Source organism: Pleurodeles waltl, chromosome 1_2, assembly GCF_031143425.1.
Source record: "Pleurodeles waltl isolate 20211129_DDA chromosome 1_2, aPleWal1.hap1.20221129, whole genome shotgun sequence".
NCBI classification, from domain to species: Eukaryota; Metazoa; Chordata; class Amphibia; order Caudata; family Salamandridae; genus Pleurodeles; species Pleurodeles waltl.
In genome coordinates this window covers 1268544676-1268568657 of record NC_090437.1, presented here as the reverse complement: position 1 = coordinate 1268568657, position 23982 = coordinate 1268544676, and positions in this window count along the sequence as shown.

Sequence of the window (23982 nt, the reverse complement as noted above, 5' to 3'; positions counted from 1 at the left end):
TAGCCACCCCCATTGGAATTATGAGATCCACAGGAACAACACAGATCTCTTTAGTGAAAACAGATGACTTTCCTGTGTGAAGGTACAGCACAAATGAGAAACTGCTAGGATAGTTTGACCCAGAAATAATAGTTTCCCCAGTAATTCCTTGTTTCTTAATAATCCCACATGGTCCAACTTGTAATGGTCGGTGTTTTTCCCATTTCCAGAATTTATGGTACCCCAAGTTGCAATTACTCAAGGGTCTGAAAAATGCAACTAATTGATTGTCCATTCATAAAGAGGGGCCTACGCCTCCAGTTTTTCCCTTGTTCAGCATCAATGTAAGGGTAATTTAGAAAAACATTAATAGTGAGTTTAATCCTCATATTAATTACACTTTCAGTGAACACAGACACTGTCTAGCTGTTCCAATCTGATTGTAAGGGACATTTTTAGGATAGCTCACTGAGTTGACTTTTCACTGCTCATGCATGAAGTGATCACAAAATACCAGTTCATATAGTGGCAAGGCATGCTCAGCCTTTCATCCTTCTCAAGTCAGTAAATTGAATGCAGTTGGTTTGGTATCAACTCAATTACCATGCTTAGAAACGGCAGTTGCTGTATGAAGTGAGATATTACAAAAAAAGTATTATTAAACTTTACTTAAATTAGTCTCTTTCCTGACAGGAAAGGAGGGACTAATTACGAGTCCTTGTCATGGGAGATATAAATAACATTTCGCCAATCACATCATGTCATGGAATGACTCATGAGTTTAGAGCATACAGGTCATCAGCCCTGTGAGAGCTGAAGCATAAGGGATCAGGCTGTGATAGACAACAAAGAAGAATAATTATAAAGAGATGGATTCGAAATATGCAGCTGAATGCACCACTAAATATGTAAAATGAAGGTCATGTCAAAGAATAACATTAAAAATGCAAAAAAGACGATTTGAGCAATTAGTGTATATGAGATGAGAGGAGGAGTAACCACAGAACATTTAAGAGATAAATTATTCGGTACACTCATAGACATCGAAATAGAAGGGAATTTACTCACTGACAAATGAAAAATAAATAAATGAGAGTTAACAAAATATAGGCCTGGATTTATTCCAAAGTGGCCAAAAATAGCAGAGCTGCGCTGCGCCACTTTTGAAACACAGGGATGCGCCGTAGTTACAAGAATACGGCGCATCTCTGCGTTTCCCCTTGCGCCGGCGCTGAATTAAGCTGCCTGCACCAAAGCAGGCATTCTTGCACAATAGTGTAAAGGTGCCTGCGTTGAGGGGATAGATTCTTTATGTGCATGAAGGTGTCCCTTCCTGCACATAAACAATCTTTAACAGCGATTAGGTATTTCTATAAGTGCTGCAAAATGCAGCACACAGAAAGTACCAAAGCACCGTTTTGGAATGATTATTTATGTGCAGGAAGGGACACCTTTCTGCACATAAACAATCATGCATGGCATTTTGCTCTTTCTATGTGTGCTGCATTCTGCTGCACACTTGGAAAAAACAAAAAAAGAGGAAGAATAAAAGAATTCCTGCTCGTTTTGCCATGCTAATGCTATCCTTGGGGTTTCATTAGTCTTTGGCACTGCCACAGATTTATGATTTCTCAGAAATCTGGGGCAGCATCAAAAGCAATGCGTCGGAGGGGCTCATATTTACAAGGAGGCGCAATGCCACAAAAAGTGTCATTATGCCTCCTTGTAAATATGGAACAGTGGTTAGCGCCACCAGAGCATCACGAAAAGTGATGCTCCGGTGGCACTAGGGGCTCTTAAATCTGCCCCATAGTTTTATTTGTTAAAATATAAACATATTATCTACCGATAAGCTAAGCTGAACAGACGACTGTCTTGGTATGGACTTGAAGTGTGCTGGTATTCGCAAGGAAATGTGTTAGATTGTTCATGGTTTGACTGTGCAAACTTGGGCCAGATTTAAAAGAAGATGACAGAGCGCGACGCTATGTCAAAATTGGCATCACCACACTCCATCATTTTCACAACGCAGGGATGCACCGTATTTAATAGAATATGGCGCACCCCTGTGTTGCCCCCTGTGCTGGAACTAAATTTGCTGCCGAGCGCCAATGAAGCCACCCTTGCACCATTGTGCAAAGATGGCTGCGTTGAGGGGGAGACTGTTTTTGTGCAGGAAGGGACACCTTCCTCCACAAAAACAATCTGAAATGAAGATTTTCTTATTCTATGTGTGCTGAAGAATGCAACACTCAGAGAAAGAGCAAAAAACTAAGCAAAATAAAAGTATTTCTCCTCGTTGCACCATGCCAATGACATACCTGGGGTGGTGACAGATTTTGGCACTGCCTCAGGTTTACGAAAACTCGTAAATCTGGGGCAGTGTCAAAATGCAAAGGGTGTTGCTGTGGCACGCCCCCACAAGACCCATTGCACGCACCTTCCATGTTAAGTGCTGCATGTGAAGTGGCCATATTTACAAGGTGGCGTTAAGCCAATAAAGGTGGCTTAACGCCACTTTGCAAATACGGCGCAGTGCATAGCGCCACCAGAATGTCACTTAAAGTGAGGTGGCACTAGGGGTCTTAAATCTGCCCCTTGAAATGTATTAGTGCTCGCATAACAGAATGATGGTAAAGTGGCTCAACGAGTTGAACGATCACTGCTGTCAATAAGGTGATTGTGCTAATGTTATTTCTGCTTGGCCTTGTGAGTTTCCTCCTGGCCAGGCAAATCACCTTTCTTCTATCTGGGCAGTCCTTACATATGTTTTCAAGGCAGAGCACACCAGTAGGATTTCTCATTGGATAATAAGGTTGCCCCCACTTCTAACGAAAGCTGCTAGTCAGGTTCCTGGTTCTTGTACACGACGGGATGTTCATATTATACAGTGATGAGGGAATATTTGACAGTGTTTTTAAATGAAGATTGTATAATTCTTAAAGTTCATGTTACGTCTGAGCGACCAGAGCTCATCTAATTCCCCGTCCCTTCAATCACAAGAAAAACACCCATGCTCTAAGCCTGAGGGCACATGCAAAATTCAGCCATACTTATGACACATAATCCAATGAGGGATTCGGGGTCTCCGAGCTTTCTCCCTTGACACTTTTTCACAATCCTTCCGTTGCTAGGATGTCCCACAACCTCCAGAGCCCCTGTGCGAATGATAGAGAATGTTTCTGTTTTTTACACGGATTAGCTGCAGCTAGTTCAGCATCCCTTAAATAAAATGCCCTTTGAAGGTTTTGTCCTTCAGCAGAAATCCTTCCAGTTCCATGGTCTCAAGCTCAAGACCACTGCTCCTGGGTCTCCAGAGAATCAATAGTCAGGATATCCTTCATAGCTGCCCAGAATTCATAACAAGAGACAATTTGCGACAGGACCACCAGGTGTGTGTTATAGTGCCTACTTGTACATGTCCATAGACACTCCAACATTTGAGGGTAGTTTTGCAGGAACATAATGCCAGTTATGTAACAATTAGAAATACGCCTTTTATTTTATTTTAGACATCTGTTTCACCTTTTTCATATTTTGATATAACCTTTCCCACTAAATCCATGGGATGATTATCCCTAGGACTGTTTCGCTTGGCGAAATGAATGCCCACTAGTGGGGAAATCTGTACCACTAGTACATATTCATTGAACCTAGATATCTCACACTTGGTACCAATAGAGGGGATCAATAAACTCTCAAATGCAGCTTTCTCTCTAATTGCAGTTGTTTCATTTCTGGTTTCTGCAACCACTGCTGACAAAAATGTAGTCTTTCTTTCTCTCCTGTGTTAAAATCCCTCTTGCATGTACCCAAGGATCAATCAGCATCAATATGAAACATGCCCGTTACAACTTTGCACATTCCTTTCTGACAGTTTTTCAAGGGTTTCAGACTCAGACCCAGAGTAAAATCAGGCAGAAATGGATCAAGTATTGGGAAAACTGAAAGAAGATGTTCCCCATTTAGTCACCACTGAATCCCAGATCTTGAAAACAGTGAAAACCAAGGAATCTAAATATGCTTTGGGGAGTTTTCTGTGATTTGGAAAGCATGCTAGGACTAAAAGAATTCTACTCATAACTGGTTTTTTTTCATGTGGATCCATATACTAGGGGCCAGATTTATGGAGCCCTTGCACCATTCCAATGCCACATTAACATAATTTTTTTACACTAATGTTGCGTTGGAAGGGAAAAAACGCCACAGCATGTTTATACCTGTGCCAGGCATAATGTATAGAAGGGGGGCATTCCGTCCCTAGAGGGGCATAAAAAATCTATAAGATTCCTTTGCACCATTTTTATCAGCATTGTTTTATGGTTACAATGGGCCACTGTGTGCTTTGCAGAATTAGCATCATTATTTTTTACGCTAATCCTGCAAATTGCCGGACTAGGGTAAAAAATTAGTCACCCTAACTACTGCCATGGTGAGCTGTATAGTAAATGCTGCACTACCATGGTGGTGTTAGGGAGGCACTAAGGGGCACAGGAAAAGTGGTGCTGCACTAGATGCAGCACCACTTTTCATAAATATGCCCCTATGTGTTTCCAACGAGGACCAGTCAAAAGAATTTTGAACTTTAGATACCTGATTAAATAAATTAACATTTGGAAATGTCTATTCTGCTTCTAAATTGGATCTTTTTTGGGCATTTTACCGGAAATCTGGATTAAGTGCCTTGTCATATAAATGGTACGGTTTCTTTTTCCAATACCTGGTGAAAGGTAGCATCGGAAAATATTGGTAGGATTCGAAATGAATGCAATATTCTTGGGAGACTGTTCATCTTCACAGCCTCCATTCTTCCCAACCAGGATGCAATGAACATATAAGTCTCTATGGATAGCCTCTACTAAGAGGGTAGGGAGTTAATTCTATACTCTCAATGTATTTTAACCCCCATTTATCTAACTTGGGATGAGGCCCAAAGGAACACTGTTTGGGCTTTCTCCTTTCTTATCCAGCATTAAATGTAGTATGTCCATTTTCAACATGCTGATTTTGTACCATGCCACTCTTACAAAGGAGCATAATTGATATGGCATACCTAAACCTCATCTCAAACGAGATAGCTGCTGGAGCACCTGTTCCGAGCTCCTGGTTGGGAGCAGAGATAGTCCCCATTTTTAAGAAAGGCGACCCCTCTAACCCTGCCAACTATCGCCCAATCTCCTTACTCGACAACTTCCAAAAAATCTATGCAAAGCAAATTTTGTCCTGTCTAGAAGACTGGATTTTAGAAACAAACGCCATCTCTGACCTACAAGCAGGGTTCAGACCAGCAGTCAGTACTATAGATCAGGTACTAAGATTTTTAACAATAAAATGGAAAACTGTAGAAATAGGAAGGGGTAACCTTTACGTAGTTTTTATTGATCTCAGAGCCGCGTTCGACCTGGTCCCCAGAAACCAGTTATGGCTGACGCTAGCCAATATGGGTGTCCCGCACGGCCTTCTGAAACTTATTACCCGCCTACATGAAAATACCTACGCCCAAATCAGGAACGGCAAGAAGGGTGATCTCACAGAACCAGTGGCTATTGATAGGGGAGTTAGACAGGGGTGCGTCCTGGCCCCAACTCTCTTCCTATTATACATAAACAACTGCATCAAGTACTTAGCAAACTGCACAAATGATTCTCCCAAGCAGGCTGGAACCAAAGTCCCCTGCCTACTCTACGCAGATGACACTATTCTTTTGTCTAAATCACCCATGGGAATTCAAAACTTGGTAAATCAGTTTGGTGTTTACTGCAGAAATTATGGATTAGACATAAACCATAAGAAAACCAAACTTATGATATACAGCGCCCCGAACAAGAAGCTCAGCGCAAACATAAAGATGGATCTGACTCCCCTGGAGAGAGTAATGGAATATGACTACTTGGGCATTAGACTATCCGACAAGGGCAGCTGGGAGCCAGCCATAAGGAAAGGGGCACTAACAATTAGCCAAAGATGTGGAGTAATAGGACGCAAAGCTAGCACTGCCACAAGCCCCCCTCTGATCCTTATCTCTGAAATATATAAAGCACAAATCCGTGCTGCGGCCCTATATGGAGCAGAACTTTGGGGATCACATAGACAGATGGATACTCTCCAAACCAAAGAAAACAACTTCCTCAGACACATATCTAGACTGGGGAGGGGCACGCCAATGCTCCCCCTCAGACTGGACCTGGGCTTAAATAGTATCAAAGACATAGCATATCTAAGACCACTCCTGTATTGGGTTAGACTATGGAAAACAGACGAACTTGAACCCTACAGGGCAGCAGTTAAAGAACTATTACCACCTCATCACGGATGGGAAAAGGTACGGTGGCTCAGGGAGATGAAAGCGGCATGGACCAAACTGAGTCTATCCCAGTACTGGGAGAACCCCGAGATGATTCCTGGCAGTGCTAAACGCCTGATCAAAGAACATTATTGGGCAAAAATCAACGAAGAATCTCTCTGTTCACATGTGTCAGGTCGGCTGACAGCTGAATTCCTGCTGGTCAAACACGTTCCCTTCCCTGAAAGCTCCCTGGATCTACCCATACCAGCCCGTGCTCGCTCTCTACTACTCCAGCTCAGGTACGGGACATTGGCGGTTAATAGCTACACGGCTGGTTGGTCGACTAACAGTTCCCCATCGGACAAATGCATAAATTGTCATTTATGCAAGGAAACAGCTGAACACATCCTATTTTTCTGCCCTCTGTACAAAGGCCCCCGAGGGAAGTGGATTATTCCCTTGTGCAGAACACTCCAACCACTATCCCGCAACAGTCTATTCAGAATATGTAAATACGACACTTCCATACTGATAATCAGCGCTGTTTCTAAATATCTGGCAGCAGCATGGAAAATTCGTAATAGGACTATTCTAGATTTTAACTCACTGTTTGAAGAGTTGTCTTGAAAACAGTAAATCAGCATCCTGTTATATCAACCTTGGGCTCTAATTGTAAACCGCGACTTATTGAGCACAAAAAACCGTATCTCTGAATAAGTGCTATATTGAGTTATTTTAACCAAAGTGTTTTATAAATTTAAAATTATACTTAATTTTATAATTGTCAAGATGCAATTTATTGGATTAATTAACCCAAAAGAACTAATTAACCTAGAGCATCATCTACCACTGTCTGACTTCTTAAATTTTTTAATCAGTTTTACTGCCTGGAGTTTCAATGCCTGATTTTATATAGAGATGTGCCACACAACAGCTTTTACGTTATCATTATTCTACTGTTCAGGGTTATGTACAGGGTAAGATCCAGAGACTATTCCGAGCACCTCTTTCACCCCTCCTATTTATGTAATCTTTCTCAGGCAGCTACTGGACCCCTACTTTTTTTTACTATTGTTCCTTTTATTGTGTACTGGTCTATGGTTTTTATCTTTCTGTACGTATGTATATATTTTTTAAATCTTTTAAATGGCCCAAATTTGGACCGAATAAACTATTGATTGATTGATATGGCAGGCCTGAAGGGAGGTTGATGGAAAGTTTAAAGTAGGGAGAGCATCAGCAAAAAGCGTGATGGTATATCTTTCTGCACCAGAGCTAATTCTGCTTATATTCTCCATTTGGCATATTCGGCTCACCAACGGGCCTATGTTGAGTGGAAATAGTAGACAATATACGGGCAGTCCTGTTTCCTACTTCTCTGGGGAACAATGGTCTTTGACAGTGCCTGTTAAGCGTAATATGAACGCTAGGATGGAGTATTTAGCCTACACAATGCTGATCTTAGACCAATTGCTATCATTGAGAAAGGACTGATCATCATGGTCAAATGCCTTTCCTATGTCTAAGGAGTCAAGGACTGCAAGGGTCCTCTTTTTATTGACTTTTTCAGCTAGCTGTATTAGTCTCTTCACAAACTAACTTAATTTGGGCTACCCATCCTAGATGTAGATGGTCTATTCTAAGATCCCATATTTTGAAGTACAATTTTGAATCAATATTTTTAAGTGGATTGATTAATTTTACAGCTTGCATGGCCGCCTCTGTTATGATTGATGCTTCTAGCTTCTCTATCTGGTTTTCAGATATTTGTGGGAGATTTTCTAAAGCAACATAATCATTGTGTTTCTACTTATCAGCTATATACTGCCCCTTTCTTATTTCCTCTCATAGTAGGTCTCCCTTTTGAAAATGAAACATTTAAACATTTCTCCACTCTCCATGCTAGTAGTATGTGTAGCGTCCTCCCTAGCCTGGGTACTTGCCAATGAGTGTGCAACACATGGAGCTATGTATAACACGTCTTTATTAGTCTGTGTGTAACCGTGAACTCAACATTCTAAACCTGCATTCAGTCCACTGTGTTCTAAAACTTACGTCACATCTCTACGGAGTTTTTCTGGAGCAAAAGGGTTCCATCATTTATACTCACATGACACTATATCTTCCCCTCTGTTAAAAAAAAAAAGACAATTTTTTTAAACAATATCTACACAACCATAGCACTTCTTAGTGCCTTCTTAGTGCTTTGATTACCCCTCCCGATCCTGTCTTCATTAACTTGGAATCAGCAACCGAGGTGTCCATGATCTGCGTTGGCATTGTAGGAGCAACAGCAGTCTGGGGTTTTTACAGTTGTTTTTTCTGACCCAATCTCTAGGTTAACATCAGTGTCTGACAAGTGATGAGCTACCTGTCTAAAATGCAAAAAATCTGGTGTGATGGATTTCTAAGAATGTTGGGCAGTCACCATATGTCCTTTGGTGGTTACAACAGAGAACAGCTCGGCATCAAAGTGAGAATCAGACTTATGATTTCTCAGTTGACGAACAAGCATGCAATCTCATTCTAATGAAGACTATTGCATGTCACCTCTCGTCTGCATAGATCTTTATTTTCTTTTATGAACCAAGTCTTTTGTACAGGTTACTTCCTCAGTTCTCAGTCTGGTGTTGGTCCATTGGGGTATCTTGGTCATCATTGCCCTGCCAAACATCAACATTCCGGGGCTTTCATCTGTGTTTGAGTGAGGAGTTGAACAGTAAGCTTGCAGGGTAGAATTCAAGAAAGTCTTGAGGTCAAACTTTTCTAATGCAGCACACTGAACAGCTTTCTTTATTGTACTCATGAAATGTTCAACACGACATATAGCCTGTGATCAATGAGATGTGCTCTCCTGATGCTTTATATTCAGCAGATTGAGAATGTCTCTTACTTCTCAACTATTGGAAGGTGGGCGGATGTCAGATTTTGAAAATATACCATGTCGCAAAGATGCCATCTAAGCTCTCAATTACTCTTTCCTGAGTAATGGATGAGAGGTCTTCTACTAACGAAAATGTGAATATTTATCCACAATCACCATCAGGTGATGATCTTTGTCAAGTGTACCAAAAAAGTCAACATTAATTGTTTCCCATGCATGCTTTGGCAACTCTGACATGTTTAAGAGATGTTGAGTGGTTTTTGATGACAGGCCTCTCAGAGAGCTCTTTTTTTCTGCAACGATTCTGCAATGTCCTCCATGGGCCACTTCAATTATTTGTTGTCGCAGACTCTCTGAAATCACAATTCTCGAACCCCTTGGGGTAATGCCTTCTTGTGTCACAGGCAGTTCATCTTTTACATTTTTAAACTTCTGGTATTCATTGTCACTGGTTAGAGGTCAAGTATGTTGGTTCCATGACTGATGGGTAATAATGTCTTCCAGTTTTAACATATTACTGTCTTGACTCAAATCATTACTCAAGCCTGATTTCATTAAATGTTCTGAGATTTACATAGGCTTCAGTTGTCTTAGAAGGGATACCTTGACATTGTATAGGCACTCTGGAGAAGTAGACGGCAGGGTTTTGATCTTTCCCTGGATGATGTACAATTGTGTAGTTTTACTCTTGTAATTGTAGATCCCAAAATTCAATGTGTGCAGGCATCTTGGACTTTAGATTGCCATAGATTGTCAGCAATGCTTGATTATCTGTCACATGTGTAAAAGATTTTTTGTATAGCAACACATGGAAATGTTCACGAGCCCACACTACTGCTAGACTCTCTTTTCAGGTTGTGAATAAGCACATTCAGTCTGTGACAAACTCCTCCTTGCATATATGCATATGCATTTGGGTGTCCATTGTGCTGTGCAAGGATCGCACCTACCCCCACCAAGCCAGCTTTAACAACAACTTCTTTATGTAACTTGGGATAAAAAATGTCCATTTCAGTAGCCTTTTCAATAGCTTGTTTGGTTCTCTTAACACTTTGCTTGAATTCACGTGACCAGTGAAATGAAATGTTGCTTTTCATCAACTCTCTCAATGGAACACTCACAGTGGCAAATTCTTGTAGATATTCGGATCAGTAACTGGCCATGCCAAGGAATGAGCATAACATGGAAATGTCTTGTGAGGGGCTGGCAATTTACAGGGCTTGCACTCTAGCTGGATCTGATGTCATGCCCTATCAGAAACAATATGGCCAAATAATTTCAGCTTTGTTTTATTGTGTTCACATTTCTTGCTTCAACAAGTAAACAGCACACTTTTCTGAGAGTTTTATTGTGTTCTTTATGTGTACCTCTGAAAACTAAGATGTTATTGATATTGTTGAAAGCATTCATGACAGGTTGTATCATACATCTAATAAGATCTTTAAAAATCTTTGCAGCTGATGACACACCAAGACGGAGTATTTTGTATTGAAACAGACCAAAATGTGTGGAGAGGTTGTAAGGCACCTGCAGTTCTCCTTGAGGTCCAACCAATTATATCCTTTATTTAGATCAAGGTGAGATATTACTTTTGCACAATTCAATTTTGTTATTATATCAGCAATATGCAGACCTGGATCTAGCTCTCTTTTAATTGCCATAAAACTCCTTCACTGTCCTTTTTGGGCACTACCATGATGGGAGAAATCCATGGAGTTGGACCCTCAGAATATTTAATGAAATCAGGCTTGAGTAATGATTTGAGTTCCTTTTCAACAGCTTCTTAGAAATTAAATGCAATTCATCGGTGTCTTTGAGCAACAGGTCGGACATCCTCAGTAATATGCAATTGAACTGTCATAGTTTTAAGTTTATCTATCGAGGGGGTGATTAGTGAGTAGTAGGCGCTCCTACTCTCATACCAAATAACTTATAATGTAGTGTAATACACGGTGCAAAATACCGGGTTTACACCCTCTAAATCCCCCAACTTAATAACATAGCGTTATCCAAATTGTACAATATGTATTTGCACACGTGAACAAATTAAATTCAAAAAAGTGTAATGACATTGAGTGACTCAAATCTCATATTTATCTTCAAAATATTAACAATTATTAAATCCAAACATTACAATAATGTAATAAACCAAAAAACAAGGTTATGAAATTAATATCCTCCAAATGTTAAAGTTCCAAGTTGTATAGTCCATTTCCCAACATAACTAAAGTCCGCTATGAGTTCCACTACATGATCCAAATTTATTCCATCAGTCCAGTATAGTCCTTTCAAAATTGGTTCATCCCAAAAGTTACCACTTAAAGTTCATCCATCGTCGTCAACACGTGTTTCATCCGGGGAGTACCCCTGGATTTCATCAGGACCTCCTATAATAATATTTCCATGAATAATGTTATAGTATACAACTAATAAGTAACATTCCTGATAACATTACTAATGATATTGTGATATGATAGACTATTAGACAGTGGGAACCACAATTTCAGAATAATTATGTGTCACCATTGCTCGTGAATCAAACCCATATTAGTGATCCAGAGACAAGACAGTGAATACTGTGTAGTTATTCAATCTATGTATATAGACATGCACATTCCAAGAACAGATCACCATAACTGTGATGCATTCCCAAACACCCATATAATCTCCATTATAAACCTGAATGTGTAGTCAATTATCTCCAATAAATCATACCTTCAAAATATAATCAAGTTGTTAATATGATTATTAATGCTCCCTGTAATTCCAAAGCCTTTAATATATCCAGCAAATTACCAGTTTCCTTTACTTGCATTCAGGTATGTATTATTGACCTCTCTATTCCTATGAGAAACATTAAAAAATATCAAATTAAAAAATCCTTCCTCTTCATATAGTCCTCAAACTGCAACACAATAATATACACGAGCAATTAGAGATTCCATAACTGAGTACTGACTTACCAGCTGATAAAAGTCGAATAAGCCGAGCGAGTGCGCTCTCATATGTTAAAGCCGAGGCTCTGTGTCTTCGATCTATTTAAGCGTCCCTCCTTATAATAGAAAGAGAGAAGGGACTAAACAGACTTGCGTCTCTACTTCCGAAATAGTAGAAATCTAAAACGGACTATGTAATTTACTGTCGGGGCTGCACGTTTATATCTATATATTATAACTCCTGGCCAGAATTCTCATAAATAAACAAATACAACTTAACTAAATATGTATCTTTCATAAATGCAGTATGCAAGAACCCATCTTGTCTGTCCCTCATATGTCATTCTATAGTATTGAACTAATAAAGGACATGATATACGTGCCTTCTCAGTTAAACTGTCAAAATGTATGATATACCCTATTAGATCTGTACTGGGCACTACCATGATGGGAGAAATCCATGGAGTTGGACCCTCAGAACATTTAATGAAATCAGGCTTGAGTAATGATTTGAGTTCCTTTTCAACAGCTTCTTAGAAATTAAATGCAATTCATCTGTGTCTTTGAGCAACAGGTCGGACATCCTCAGTAATATGCAATTGAACTGTCATAGTTTTAAGTTTTCCTAAACCATGAAAGATCAAAGGGAACTGACTTACTATCTCATGATGAGCATTCATATTGTAGTTCACTAAGATCAGTCCCATTTCAGCAGCCGAGCTGAAATTTAGTAAACAGATACTTTATGCCGTATTTTGAAGCATGTGGATGGGCTTTGCACTTTTGTTTTCTTCTGTTTCATAGTTGCTACAAAAGAACCTTTACTTTTCAAAGGTGTTGATGCAGCCCATGTGTACACTTTAGTCTTCGATGGCATCAGTTGTGGCAATTCAGATTGTTCATTATATTTCCCCTCAGGCATAATATTTATCGACTTATCAATGTCAATGATGAAAGGCATGGAGTGACTGTTAATTAGCAGTGCAATATTCTGACAATGTTTGAATGATTTTGGTATTTTGTCATGTGACTTTTCTTCAACTGGTATTTTCCTTCACATGCGGCCAGTCCACTATGTGTGCATTTTTCTGAGTAAACATCAACACTGCACAATCGTCGGCTGATACTGATACTAACAAACATTTTGACTATGATTTAGATGATGATCAACTTTGTTTGGTGCTGATTTGTCTCAACTGATGCTGATGCTTGGCCTTGTAGGCATGCGTTGAACGTCTCTTCTGGATTGTTCAGTGGACCATTTTGTCGTCTCTTTGTGACACACTTACTTTTTCCTTCACCTTGCAAATGTTACAAAATGGTTTACATCCTTTGCATATCTGTCCAATGACAGGTCATTTGCCTTCATGTGGAAAAAACACCTGAAACACAACTACTTTTTCTTTGGATACATCACATTGTGTCCTTCAGCTTTGTGTTTCTGCTTGCTTTTCATGTTCATGACTAACTCACATTGGACAACTCCGGCCTCCATGTCAGCAGCTTGCCAATCAGTCTGCTCTTTACAGCCATGAAAACTTTCTCCAGACTAAGGGGCATTGTTACTTAAAAGGTGGTGCAGGGCAGCACAGCAGGTGACCTTGCTATGCAGACCTGTGCCACAGGCAAAGGGCAAAAATTCATTGTATTTACAGTGCGATTCTATCCTTTCCTCCTGCTCTGGTGTGAGATTTGTTGCTAACTGCCAATTCAGGCACCCTTGTACCATAAATGCAATACACATAGAAAGAGGAAAAAATTATGAGAAATATTTGCCTTGTTGCACCTGCACTAGGGAGGCATACGATTTTGACACATTCCCAGGTTTACATAGCCTTGCAAAACACATTGGAAAACCCACCGCAAAGCCCATGGAACACCCCCATAATGTAGTGTAAAGCAATGCAATGACTTGCGCTGTTTTGCCTTACACCATGTCTTTGAAACCATGAAAAGCTACACAGAGTGGCTTTGTGTGGCCTCGTAGATATGGGTCTGCAAGCTGCAATGCCGAAGCTCAAAACACATGACACACCAGTGATGCAAGGAGCTTGTAAATATGCCCCCAAGAGTTTCTCTCAGTATTTGTCATCAAAAGGAATCTGGCAGGCATCCATCAATAACGCTTAGATGTACACCTTCTTTATCATTGAACTCATTGAATCTACAGTGTTTGATGCGCGTATTCAGTCTCTCAACAAATTTACCAACTCTTTGTGGTTCTTGACTGAAAATGTACCTTTCATAAACTTCATTTGGCAATTGGATTAAACTTGAGATTCAAAGTTCCTTTAAATTGACAGTATGTAACCATCTGTTTGCACCATTTTCTTTATGACTTTTTTTACACCATCACCAGCAAGATTCTTCAGGTACTTGATAATCTTTTTGTTATCTGTGCTTCTTCTTGGGTCTCTTTGCCTGCCACTAGGCTATAGAGCTCTTCCATCGAGGTTCTGGTAAGTGCCACCGTATGCTTTATCATCAATTATTCTGTCAGACAGTACTTTTGTGTATTTTACTCGTATTTGACTGTGGGAGTTCCTAACGCTTCTTTTCCCTATTTGTTTTTGTCGGCTTTTAGCAATGGCACTCCACGTACCCTATAGCTTCATATTGCATAGAAGCACAGAACCTCTCTACGTGGCTTTGACAGTAGATTCTTGACTAATGATGTGTAGAATTCTTAGTGAAGCTTTCTTTATCTTCCAACACTTCACAACCACTGGAGTTGCACTCTGATGCCACATACGCCAAACATCAATTCTGCACTTCGACGAAGGCACACTGGGCAAGTACTAGCAGTTTGCTTGGAGCATGGCAAACTCTCTGGGACAGCACTGTCAATCTTTGGGGCACTTATTACTAATCTCGTTGCCAGTTCTAACGTCCTCCCCAGCCTGGATACATGCCAAACAAGGCACCACACATAGAGTTATGTATTACATGTCTTTATTCATCTGTTGCTAACTGCAAACTCAACATTCTAAACCAGGATTCACTCCATCATGTTCCGACACTTACATCACAGCTCTACGGAGTTCTTCAGGAGCCAAAAGGGTACCATCATTTATACTCACACAGCACTACAGTGTGTTAATTTAATCCAGTTTTTAATATTGAACTCATAAGAGTGCCTTTAGGATGGAGAATACTAACTTTAATCTATTTGTAAACAATCTCATTAAATTGGATTCTCAGGCATACTATTTGTCTATGAAGTGTGAGTGACAGTGCTTTTGCATATTGTTGGTTGTGTATTGCTGATCTGCTTTCTTAAGTTGTCTCTGTAACCTCTCTATGCCAAGTTTGTTAATCCTACACAGTTTGGACAATGCTGCAATCAACTTGCTTCTCAGGACTGTTTAAAGGCATCCCAGTTTGTTCACTAAGAGATGTCCCCAGTATCCTCTAATGTTCAATTTTGGGAAGAGACAATGGCCCTCATTATGACATTGGCGGTAAATGCCGCCTACTGCCATGCTGACGGCCGCCAACATACCACCACATATATACGCAAATATACGTTCACCATTTTATGACACATACAGCCACATTCACAAATCTGCCAGACCAAAGGTCAGTGATAAACTGGCAGTCCCAAAACCCATACCTTTACAGCAACAAAACAACACCCATCACATTATGATCCACGAATCACTACGGTGGATATTCAACAGCGGGAAACCATTGGCGGTACATGCCACCACGCTCAGAAGGGACACAAAACAACACTACATTGGCCAATATGAAAAACACACACCTGACATTCATACACACATCACACCCACACACCCACACCACTATAAAACACTCACCCACATTATTCACAACCCTTTACTAAGAACTATTACTGCCAGGAGATTGACATGAACAGCACAGAGAAAACTAGACACACACACCACAAACACCAATACATCCCTCACACACCCCACATTGCATACCCCACCACATTACTCAACACACTCTCCCCAACACACACCACACAACACCCATGGCACCACAAAGGCACCCCCATTTCACTGAGGAGGAGTTAAAGGTCATGGTGGAGGAAATTGTCGGGGTAGAGCCAGAGCTGTTTAGGGCACAGGTACAACAGATATCCATCGCAAGGAAGATGAAGCTATGGCGGAGAATCGTGGACAGGGCCCAAGAACAAGGGATGACATCAGGAGGAGGTGGACCGACCTACAGGGAAGGTACAATGCATTGCAGCAAGGCACCAGCTTGCCATACAGAGGACTGGCAGTGAACCCCACCTCCTCCCCCACAGCTCACAGCATGGGAGGAGCAGGTACTGGCAATACTGCATCCTGAGGGACTCGCTGGAGGAGCCGCAGGACTGGACACTGGGAAGTCAACAATTAACACTTATCACCCCCATACCTGCATGCCATCACACCCCCTCAACCTCAATCCCATCACTCAACTCCATCCCACACACTGCACCTACACATATGACTAACCACAATGCCAGGCCCTGCATGCTCTACAAATGCAGGGAAGCCCCTCCCAGCCCTGCATGGACACCCATCACTAAAGTATTCACAGCATAGGGAAACTAACAATCCCACAAAACATCACCATACACAAGCAAAAGGTGGCAGGTCAGCACGAACGATAGAGGGGAACACAGGGATGTACAATCTGTCTTACACATGAAGCATAATACATCACTTATATCCCCAGAGGTACCCCAGCCACTGTCAGTGGAAAGGCGGTGCCATGACTATCCAGTCCCCCAGCAGAAGTTACCACCAGTGAGGACAGTAACTCTGGACTTCTGGCCCATTAGGGACCACTGGACAGCTGGTTACCCAAGCCCACTCTGAGACCACCACAGAGCCCACCTCATCAGGAACCAACACCACAGCACCCACCCAGCGTACCCACACCTCTGTCCCCAGGACACATCAATCAGCAGTGTGCCTACCTGTACAGGGCCCCTAGGCAACACCTCATACCCAAGACAATCAGGGACCTGGGGTCAGTGGCAGTGGGCACACCATTCAGGCGACACAGGCACAGGCCAACAGGGACACCGGGAGTACTGCTGTGCACCGGAGGGAGGACAGGGAGGCACCCTCTGAGATCCTGGGAGGGTACCAATATTTCCAGGACACGATGGGCCAGATCCTTGCCAACGTGTAGGAGAATAGGCGGCTGCAGGAGGGACAGTATCAGTGGATCAGGGAGGACTTGCAGAACATCAACACCACTCTGATCCACATAGTAAGGGTGCTGGCAGATATGGTCAACATCATGAGGGCAACAGCACTCCAGCGGGCCCCTACCACTAGCCAGTCCATTGACCAACCCTCCACTTCTACTGCTGCTAGTGAACAGGAGGCCCGCCACAGGACCAACAGGCCATCAGCACTCCTCCCCATGCAGAAAGTGAACCACACCGCAAATGTTCCCTGCGACCCAGACTGAAGCCAGAGACAATTGCCAAGACCACCGCCAGGAAATGAGACTCTCCTGATTGTCCCCCTTGTGTCCCACCCAGTCACCTTGTCCACTTTGAACTGCCTTTGCTCGCCTTCCTTTGGCCACTTAGACTCTGCACCTGTGCTACAAACAGACTGGAACAATACCCTGGACTTTCCTCCATCATCACCCCATTCCATTGCACTTCCCCTAAATTTATTAGCACTACAATAAACAACCTTGAACACAACTCAAATACTTGTATGTCAGCACCCATGAAAAGAAGGGATTCGTGTGTACCCTGGGGGTCTATGGCAGGTGGAGCACCCACTGTCAGAAACGGTGGGAGGACCTGAGACAATGGGAATGAAAGACCGCGGAGGCCCAGCTGGGGATGGCCTCCCAACGAGGAAGCGGTGCCTGTCGGACCCTGACCCCCCTGGTGGCACGCATACTGGCAGTGGCCTACCCTGAGCTGGATGGGCGCTTGAGGGAATCACAGCAGCCAAAAGGGGGTGAGTACAGTGGATATCATTACATATTTTGACTGGTGGGGTGGTATCCAGGTGGTGGATGTGTGTTAGTGGGTGCCCCTAAGGCCAGGCCAGACATTGCAGAGTGGGTCAACTGAAGGGTAATAGTTGCATGGCAAATACAGGTAACCTAGCTTGTTAGTAGTCCATTTCAGGCAGGGAATTGTGGGTCTCAGGTGTGCTGCAATTGGCGGTGTGTGGTCCTCATGTTGCCTTAGTGACTAGCCATATCACTGGTAGTGCAATGCATGGTGCTTAAGCCTTTCACTGTGTGTGACGGTGATGTACATACTAATGGTGGTGTTGTTGCAGTCATTGACCAAGTGTGTCCTTTCTCCCCCACTTCTTGTTCTGTCATCCGGTCATGTGTGCATTATCATCATCTGGCAGAGGAGTAGGGGCACCGGCGACAGAGGGAGCTGCATTCCACAGGACCCTGGAGGCAAAGTCCACTGACACTGAGGGAACCAATGGGATGGAGGGGGAGGGGAGCACCACGGCGGAGACTGAAGGAGACAAAACAGACTCTGATACCTCCTGGTGGTGGTGGACACCTCTGTGACCACCCCAGCTGCAGGTACAGCCGCCACCCCTGTACCAGCACTGCCCTCTCAGTAGCCCACTCAGCGAGTTGCCTGTGCCCACTCACCCAGGAGGGTGGGCATCTCCTTCACCCCAGGCGCCTCAGGCCCAGCCCCAGTGAGCCCTGCTGCCCTGAGTGAGGAGGATATTGCCCTCCTAAGATCCATCTCTGTACGGCAATCAACCATTGTGAATGCCATCCAGTGGCTGGCATTCCAGATGGAGCAATGCAATGCATTCCTAGAGAGCATTCACAGTGGATTGGCAGCCCAACAGAGATCAATTCAGGCTCTGGCCTCCTCTCTAATGGCAGTCATTGTCCCTGTTTTTACCCCCCCCCCCCTCCAACTCCCACTTCCCATTCTCCTCAAGCCCAACCCATCCCAGGCACACATACAGACAATCATGCACACAAGACAACACCGAAGAGTGTCACAGGCAAACACAAGCACTCACGTAAACACCATATAGTTGCAGACACTACAAAATCCACTGCCTCCACTCTCTCACCCTCCTACTCTTTCTCCACCACCTCCCTCCCAGTCACATCCACACTCACACCTGCATGCACTACAACCACACCCACTACCAGCATCACCACACCAAGCAGAACACACACCTCACTGGCAGACACCTCCACAACAGCCATGCAAGTGTCCCTTCTGTCCTCTCCCACCCTGTCTGTCCCCCCTCCTAAAGGCCACAAACACAAGCACTCACACACCCAACAGCTATCCATCTCACATCAGCATACTGCCCATGCCCATGCACCTGCACCCAAGTCCAGCAGACATGCACCTCCAACAACCACTTCCTCATCATTCACTCCCATTACTCCTCCTTCTCCCCACCCCACCATCACTAAAAAGCTTTTCCTTTCCCAATTTGACCTCTTCTCTCCCCCTCCCCCTGCCCTGCCCATATGGGAAGGGTACCAAGGACACAGCCCAGCACTTCAGCCAAACAGTCCACGGTGACAGTGCTAGCACCACCAACTCGTTGGGGGAGGGATACCACACCTCCATCCAAGAAGGGGAAGGAGCCAGCACCACCAGGAAAGAAGGGGAAGGGGCCTGCACCACCTGGAAAGAAGGGGAAGGAGCCAGCACCACCAGGAAAGAAGGGGAAGGAGCCTGCACCACCCAGAAAGAAGGGGAAGGAGCCTGCACCACCTGGAAAGAAGGGGAAGGAGCCTGCACCACCTGGAAAAAAGGAGAAGGAGCCTGCACCACCAGGAAAGTAGGGGAAGGAGCCTGCAGCACCAGGCAGATAGGGGAAGAGCCCATCCACCCCTGCCAGGAAGTGTAAGGGATCCACGCCCCATGTACTGGAGGAGGCGAAGCACTCTACGCCAGCAGAGGCTGTCAGGCTGACACCTGCACCACCACCAGCTGTCACTGGGTCCCCACCACCAGCTGAGGAAGTGCAGCTATCAGACAGTGCAGAGGCTGCCCAGGAGGCACCGCCATCCACTACCACAGGGCAGCCATCAAATGGTGCAGAGGCTGCCCAGGAGGCTCCACCATCCACCACCACAGTGCAGCCATCAGACAGTGCAGATGCTGCCCAGGACACAACTCCATCCACCACCACACTGCAGCCATCACCACCAGCTGACGCCATGTAGGCTACACTCCAAGGGCTGATGTGCAAGTTGCCCCCTCCAGAACCAGTGGGCAAGTCACCCACCTGAGAGACTTTGGTCTTGCACTCCCCAGGACAGAGCCATGGGCATGTTGCCCCCTCCAGAACCAGTGGGCAAGTCACCCACCTGCGAGACTGTGGCCTTGCACTCCTCAGGCAGAGCAATGGGCATGGAGCCCCCTCCAGAACCAGTGGGGAAGTTCCAGTATTCGGCTGAGGTGCCCTCCCATCCCCCTGAGGTGCCTTCCCACTTGCAAAATGATGCCTCTGCAGTGTCCTCTCTGGATGTGTCAGGATACAGGTTGGGCCTTGGACTTTGCCCCGTGGCCGTGTGTGCCCTTATGACTTTGGACTGGACATTGGCCCTTTCTAAACGTCTGTAAATATATTTGGTTTGTGTGGTGGGTTTTGCTCTGCTAATACATTGTCCGTACTTCAGGAATCTGGTCTGTGTTTTATTATGCCGTGTGTTGTGCCATTGTTTTACATGTGCAGCTGGTTGTGTGTATGGTGTGTGTTGTGTGTGTGTGTCACTGTCATTTTCCTCCCTCCCTCCCTTGTGTGCTAGGGGGCTGTACTCACCGTCATCGTCTTTGTCAGTGTTGGTGTTCTAGGTAGACCATTATGTAGAAGATCATCGGGAAGACTTGCAGTTCGGGTTCCATGGTGGCGTAGTTCTTCCCTGTGTCTCCAATGGTGAGTCCTTTCACTTCTCATCTCTGTTTCCACCAGGCTTTTGTCGGCCTTGGTACCGCCCTGGAAATGGTTGAGGTTTGCAGTGTCTTAATATGGTGGGCGGTACTTTGTCTTCCGCCTGGCTGTTGGCGGTTACCGCTGTGGTGAGGGCTGTTTCTTCCCTGGCGGTTGGTGTGGTACATTGGCTATCTATGGGAGTTATCACCATCATGGTCATAATTTGGTGGTACTTACCGCCAGCTTATTGGCGGTATTACCGCCACTTTATCACTGACCACATGGGTTGTAATGAGGGCCAATGTCTTTATTATATTGTCTAGATATCTACCTTTGTGCCCTCATTGTCTCTCTCCCGAAGCCTTCAATTATCCACAACAGCATCAGAGCCCTGGATCTGGATTTGTAGAAGAGTTGGTACTACAGACAAGTGTGAGAAGAAGTGGCTTTTGTTTCCATTCTCAAATGTAATTCCAAAACAGAAATGGCAGGATCACATCAGAAAAAATGCTGGGAAATTTCAGCCCTGAAATTCATTTTCATTCTTCTCTCTGGCAATACAGAGAAGTCAAAACATTTATAGTGCATTAGGAGTTTGGTGCTGACCTATTAACTTTATCTAACTTTACAGCTAAGTAATTGTTTCTCAGAACAAAGTAGAATATACCCATCATAGGCACCTCTGGATCTGGTCCCTTTGGCTCTTTCTTAACTTCAGTTAAGTTAAGTTTCTTAACTTCAGTAAGGTGTAGGGTAAGTGGAAGTGGAAGTGAGTTCCAAACCTGTGCACAGTGAAAGAAAATGGATGACCCTCACTTCTTGCTTTTCTGATTTTTGGGATTTAGCAGCAAAACATAACATAAACAAAACATACATTGTGCAGTAGAATCTGGTGTTATGGCCAGTGATGCTGACCTAGAAAGTGGGGAACCAGATGCAATTCTCGGTTTTGGCTCAACATCCTGTGAATCTCCCTGTACTTAAAAATTAATATGACCTTGTGTAGTTTAACTAGTGTTCATGTAAAGCTCTCTAATACCTTCAGGTCGATTTTGCACTATATATACCTGCATAAAATGAAAAGGATTAAAGACTGTATGGATTGTGTTAGAAATGGGGTTTCTGATTGGCTAGGGTATGCACCTCAGCCAGGCAGAACTTACCCACTCTAGTCAGGGCAAGGGAGTTACACGTCCAAGATAACCCCTGCTCACCCCCTTGATAGCTTGGCACGAGCAGTCAGGCTTAACCTGGAGGCAATGTGTAAAGCGTTTGCACAACACACACATACATGTGACGCAATATCCCCACCACAAAGGAAACACAACACCAGATTATATGAAAATATACTGTATTGTACACAACGTAATTATTAGACCAACATCACATAACAGTACTATCCTGCTACCTTAGCAGTTGTCAAAACGTTACACATTAGTTACTCTGCAAACTAGCAGTAGTCACACATAACACACAGGTTACTCAGTATTCTGCAACATAAGCAGTAGTCAGGAAACACGTTATCACATTAGCACACTTGTCATAAGAATATCATAAAACGCCCATAGTAGGAACATTAGAAAACCTATAGCAAGACATGCCCATAACAGGAACATGTGCACATATATGTAGAAGCATCAAAGAACAGGTAGGCAATATATCACAATTAGAAAAGTCTGTAACAAGAACTTCAATTATGATCCTATTGGTCCATTTAACAGTACCTGGTAGATGGTAGAGGCACCTCCAGTGCCTAAAACGAATAATGGGGCCCCCGGCGCTCCTCTGCGCAAAACAGGGGCCTCCCTGATTTCTTGTGGTCAGGGGAGGGCGGCACGCACCTCCTCTATGCCAAGAATGGGCCCCTCTGGGGACCGTAACCAATGGGGGCGCCCCTAGGGCTCCACCGGCCCTCTCGAGGGGGGCCCAGGTCAGAGAAATCTTTGACGGGGGAGGGGGGCGCCACGCACCCCCTCCGGGTTGAAAAACGGGCCCCTCCGGGGACCCGCTAACTCCTGGGGTCTCCCTGGGCCTCCGTGGCCCTTCCTCGAAGGGAGACCCCTTCACAACTGCCTTGGGCCCACGAGGGGGCCCACCAGAGAGCCGGCGGCACGGGCGAGCCTCCGATGAGGCTGCTGTCCCGCCCGCCCGCGCAGGGAGAGCCCTCCGGGGCTGGAGCAGGTGAGGGAGAGGCGTCCTCCTCTCCCTCCTGCTCGAACACAACGCCGGCACCAGGTCGGGCCGGCCGGTGCCCCAGGGGCGCTCCTCGGAGCGATCCCTACCCCGGGGGCACCGCTAGGAGCAAGCTTGCTCCTTAGTACTTTTAAAGTGATTTCCTCGTGCCCCGGGGGCACAGAGTTGAGCGCGATCCTCGCGCTTGGAAATAAACAATTAACCCGGCTGCGGCGGTGATCCGGGGACTCAAAATACAGCGCTTTTCACAGGGCTAAAGTAAAATCTGCAGCCTGGGCTGCGGCGGTGATTCTTCCTTTGGCAAAAGAAAAGCGCTTTTCAAAGCGCTAGGAACCATCTAAAGCCCGGGCTGCGGCGGTGATTTTTTTGGGCAAAAGAAAATATAGTTGCAGGGGTCAGGGGCCACAGCACCCTGCCCCTGGGAACAATAATCAAGGAGACGGTACAGGGCTGGTGGGTCCAGCTACAGGCCAGCACAAGGGGTGCAGTTGGTGGCAGTTCCTCCTAGTGACCAGGCAGGTCACAGGTCAGCACAGCAGCAGCAGTCCAAGGTGGTTTCCTGGTGAGTCCATTCATCAGCGTTCTGTGTCCAGTTTCAAGTTCCAAGAATGTTCAAATTGTGGGGAAAATTCCCCTGTAATTATAGTCAATTTTTTACAGTGTTTTACAATGATAGGGAGAGGAGGTTCCAGCCAGTTACAACTGGTTCTGGGAGTGCCCCCTCTCTCCTTTCAGCACAGGCTCCAATCAGTGGGGGGTTAACGACCCTATTGTGTGAGGCCAGGGCACAGTCTTTACAAATGCAGGTGTGCCCCGCCTCTC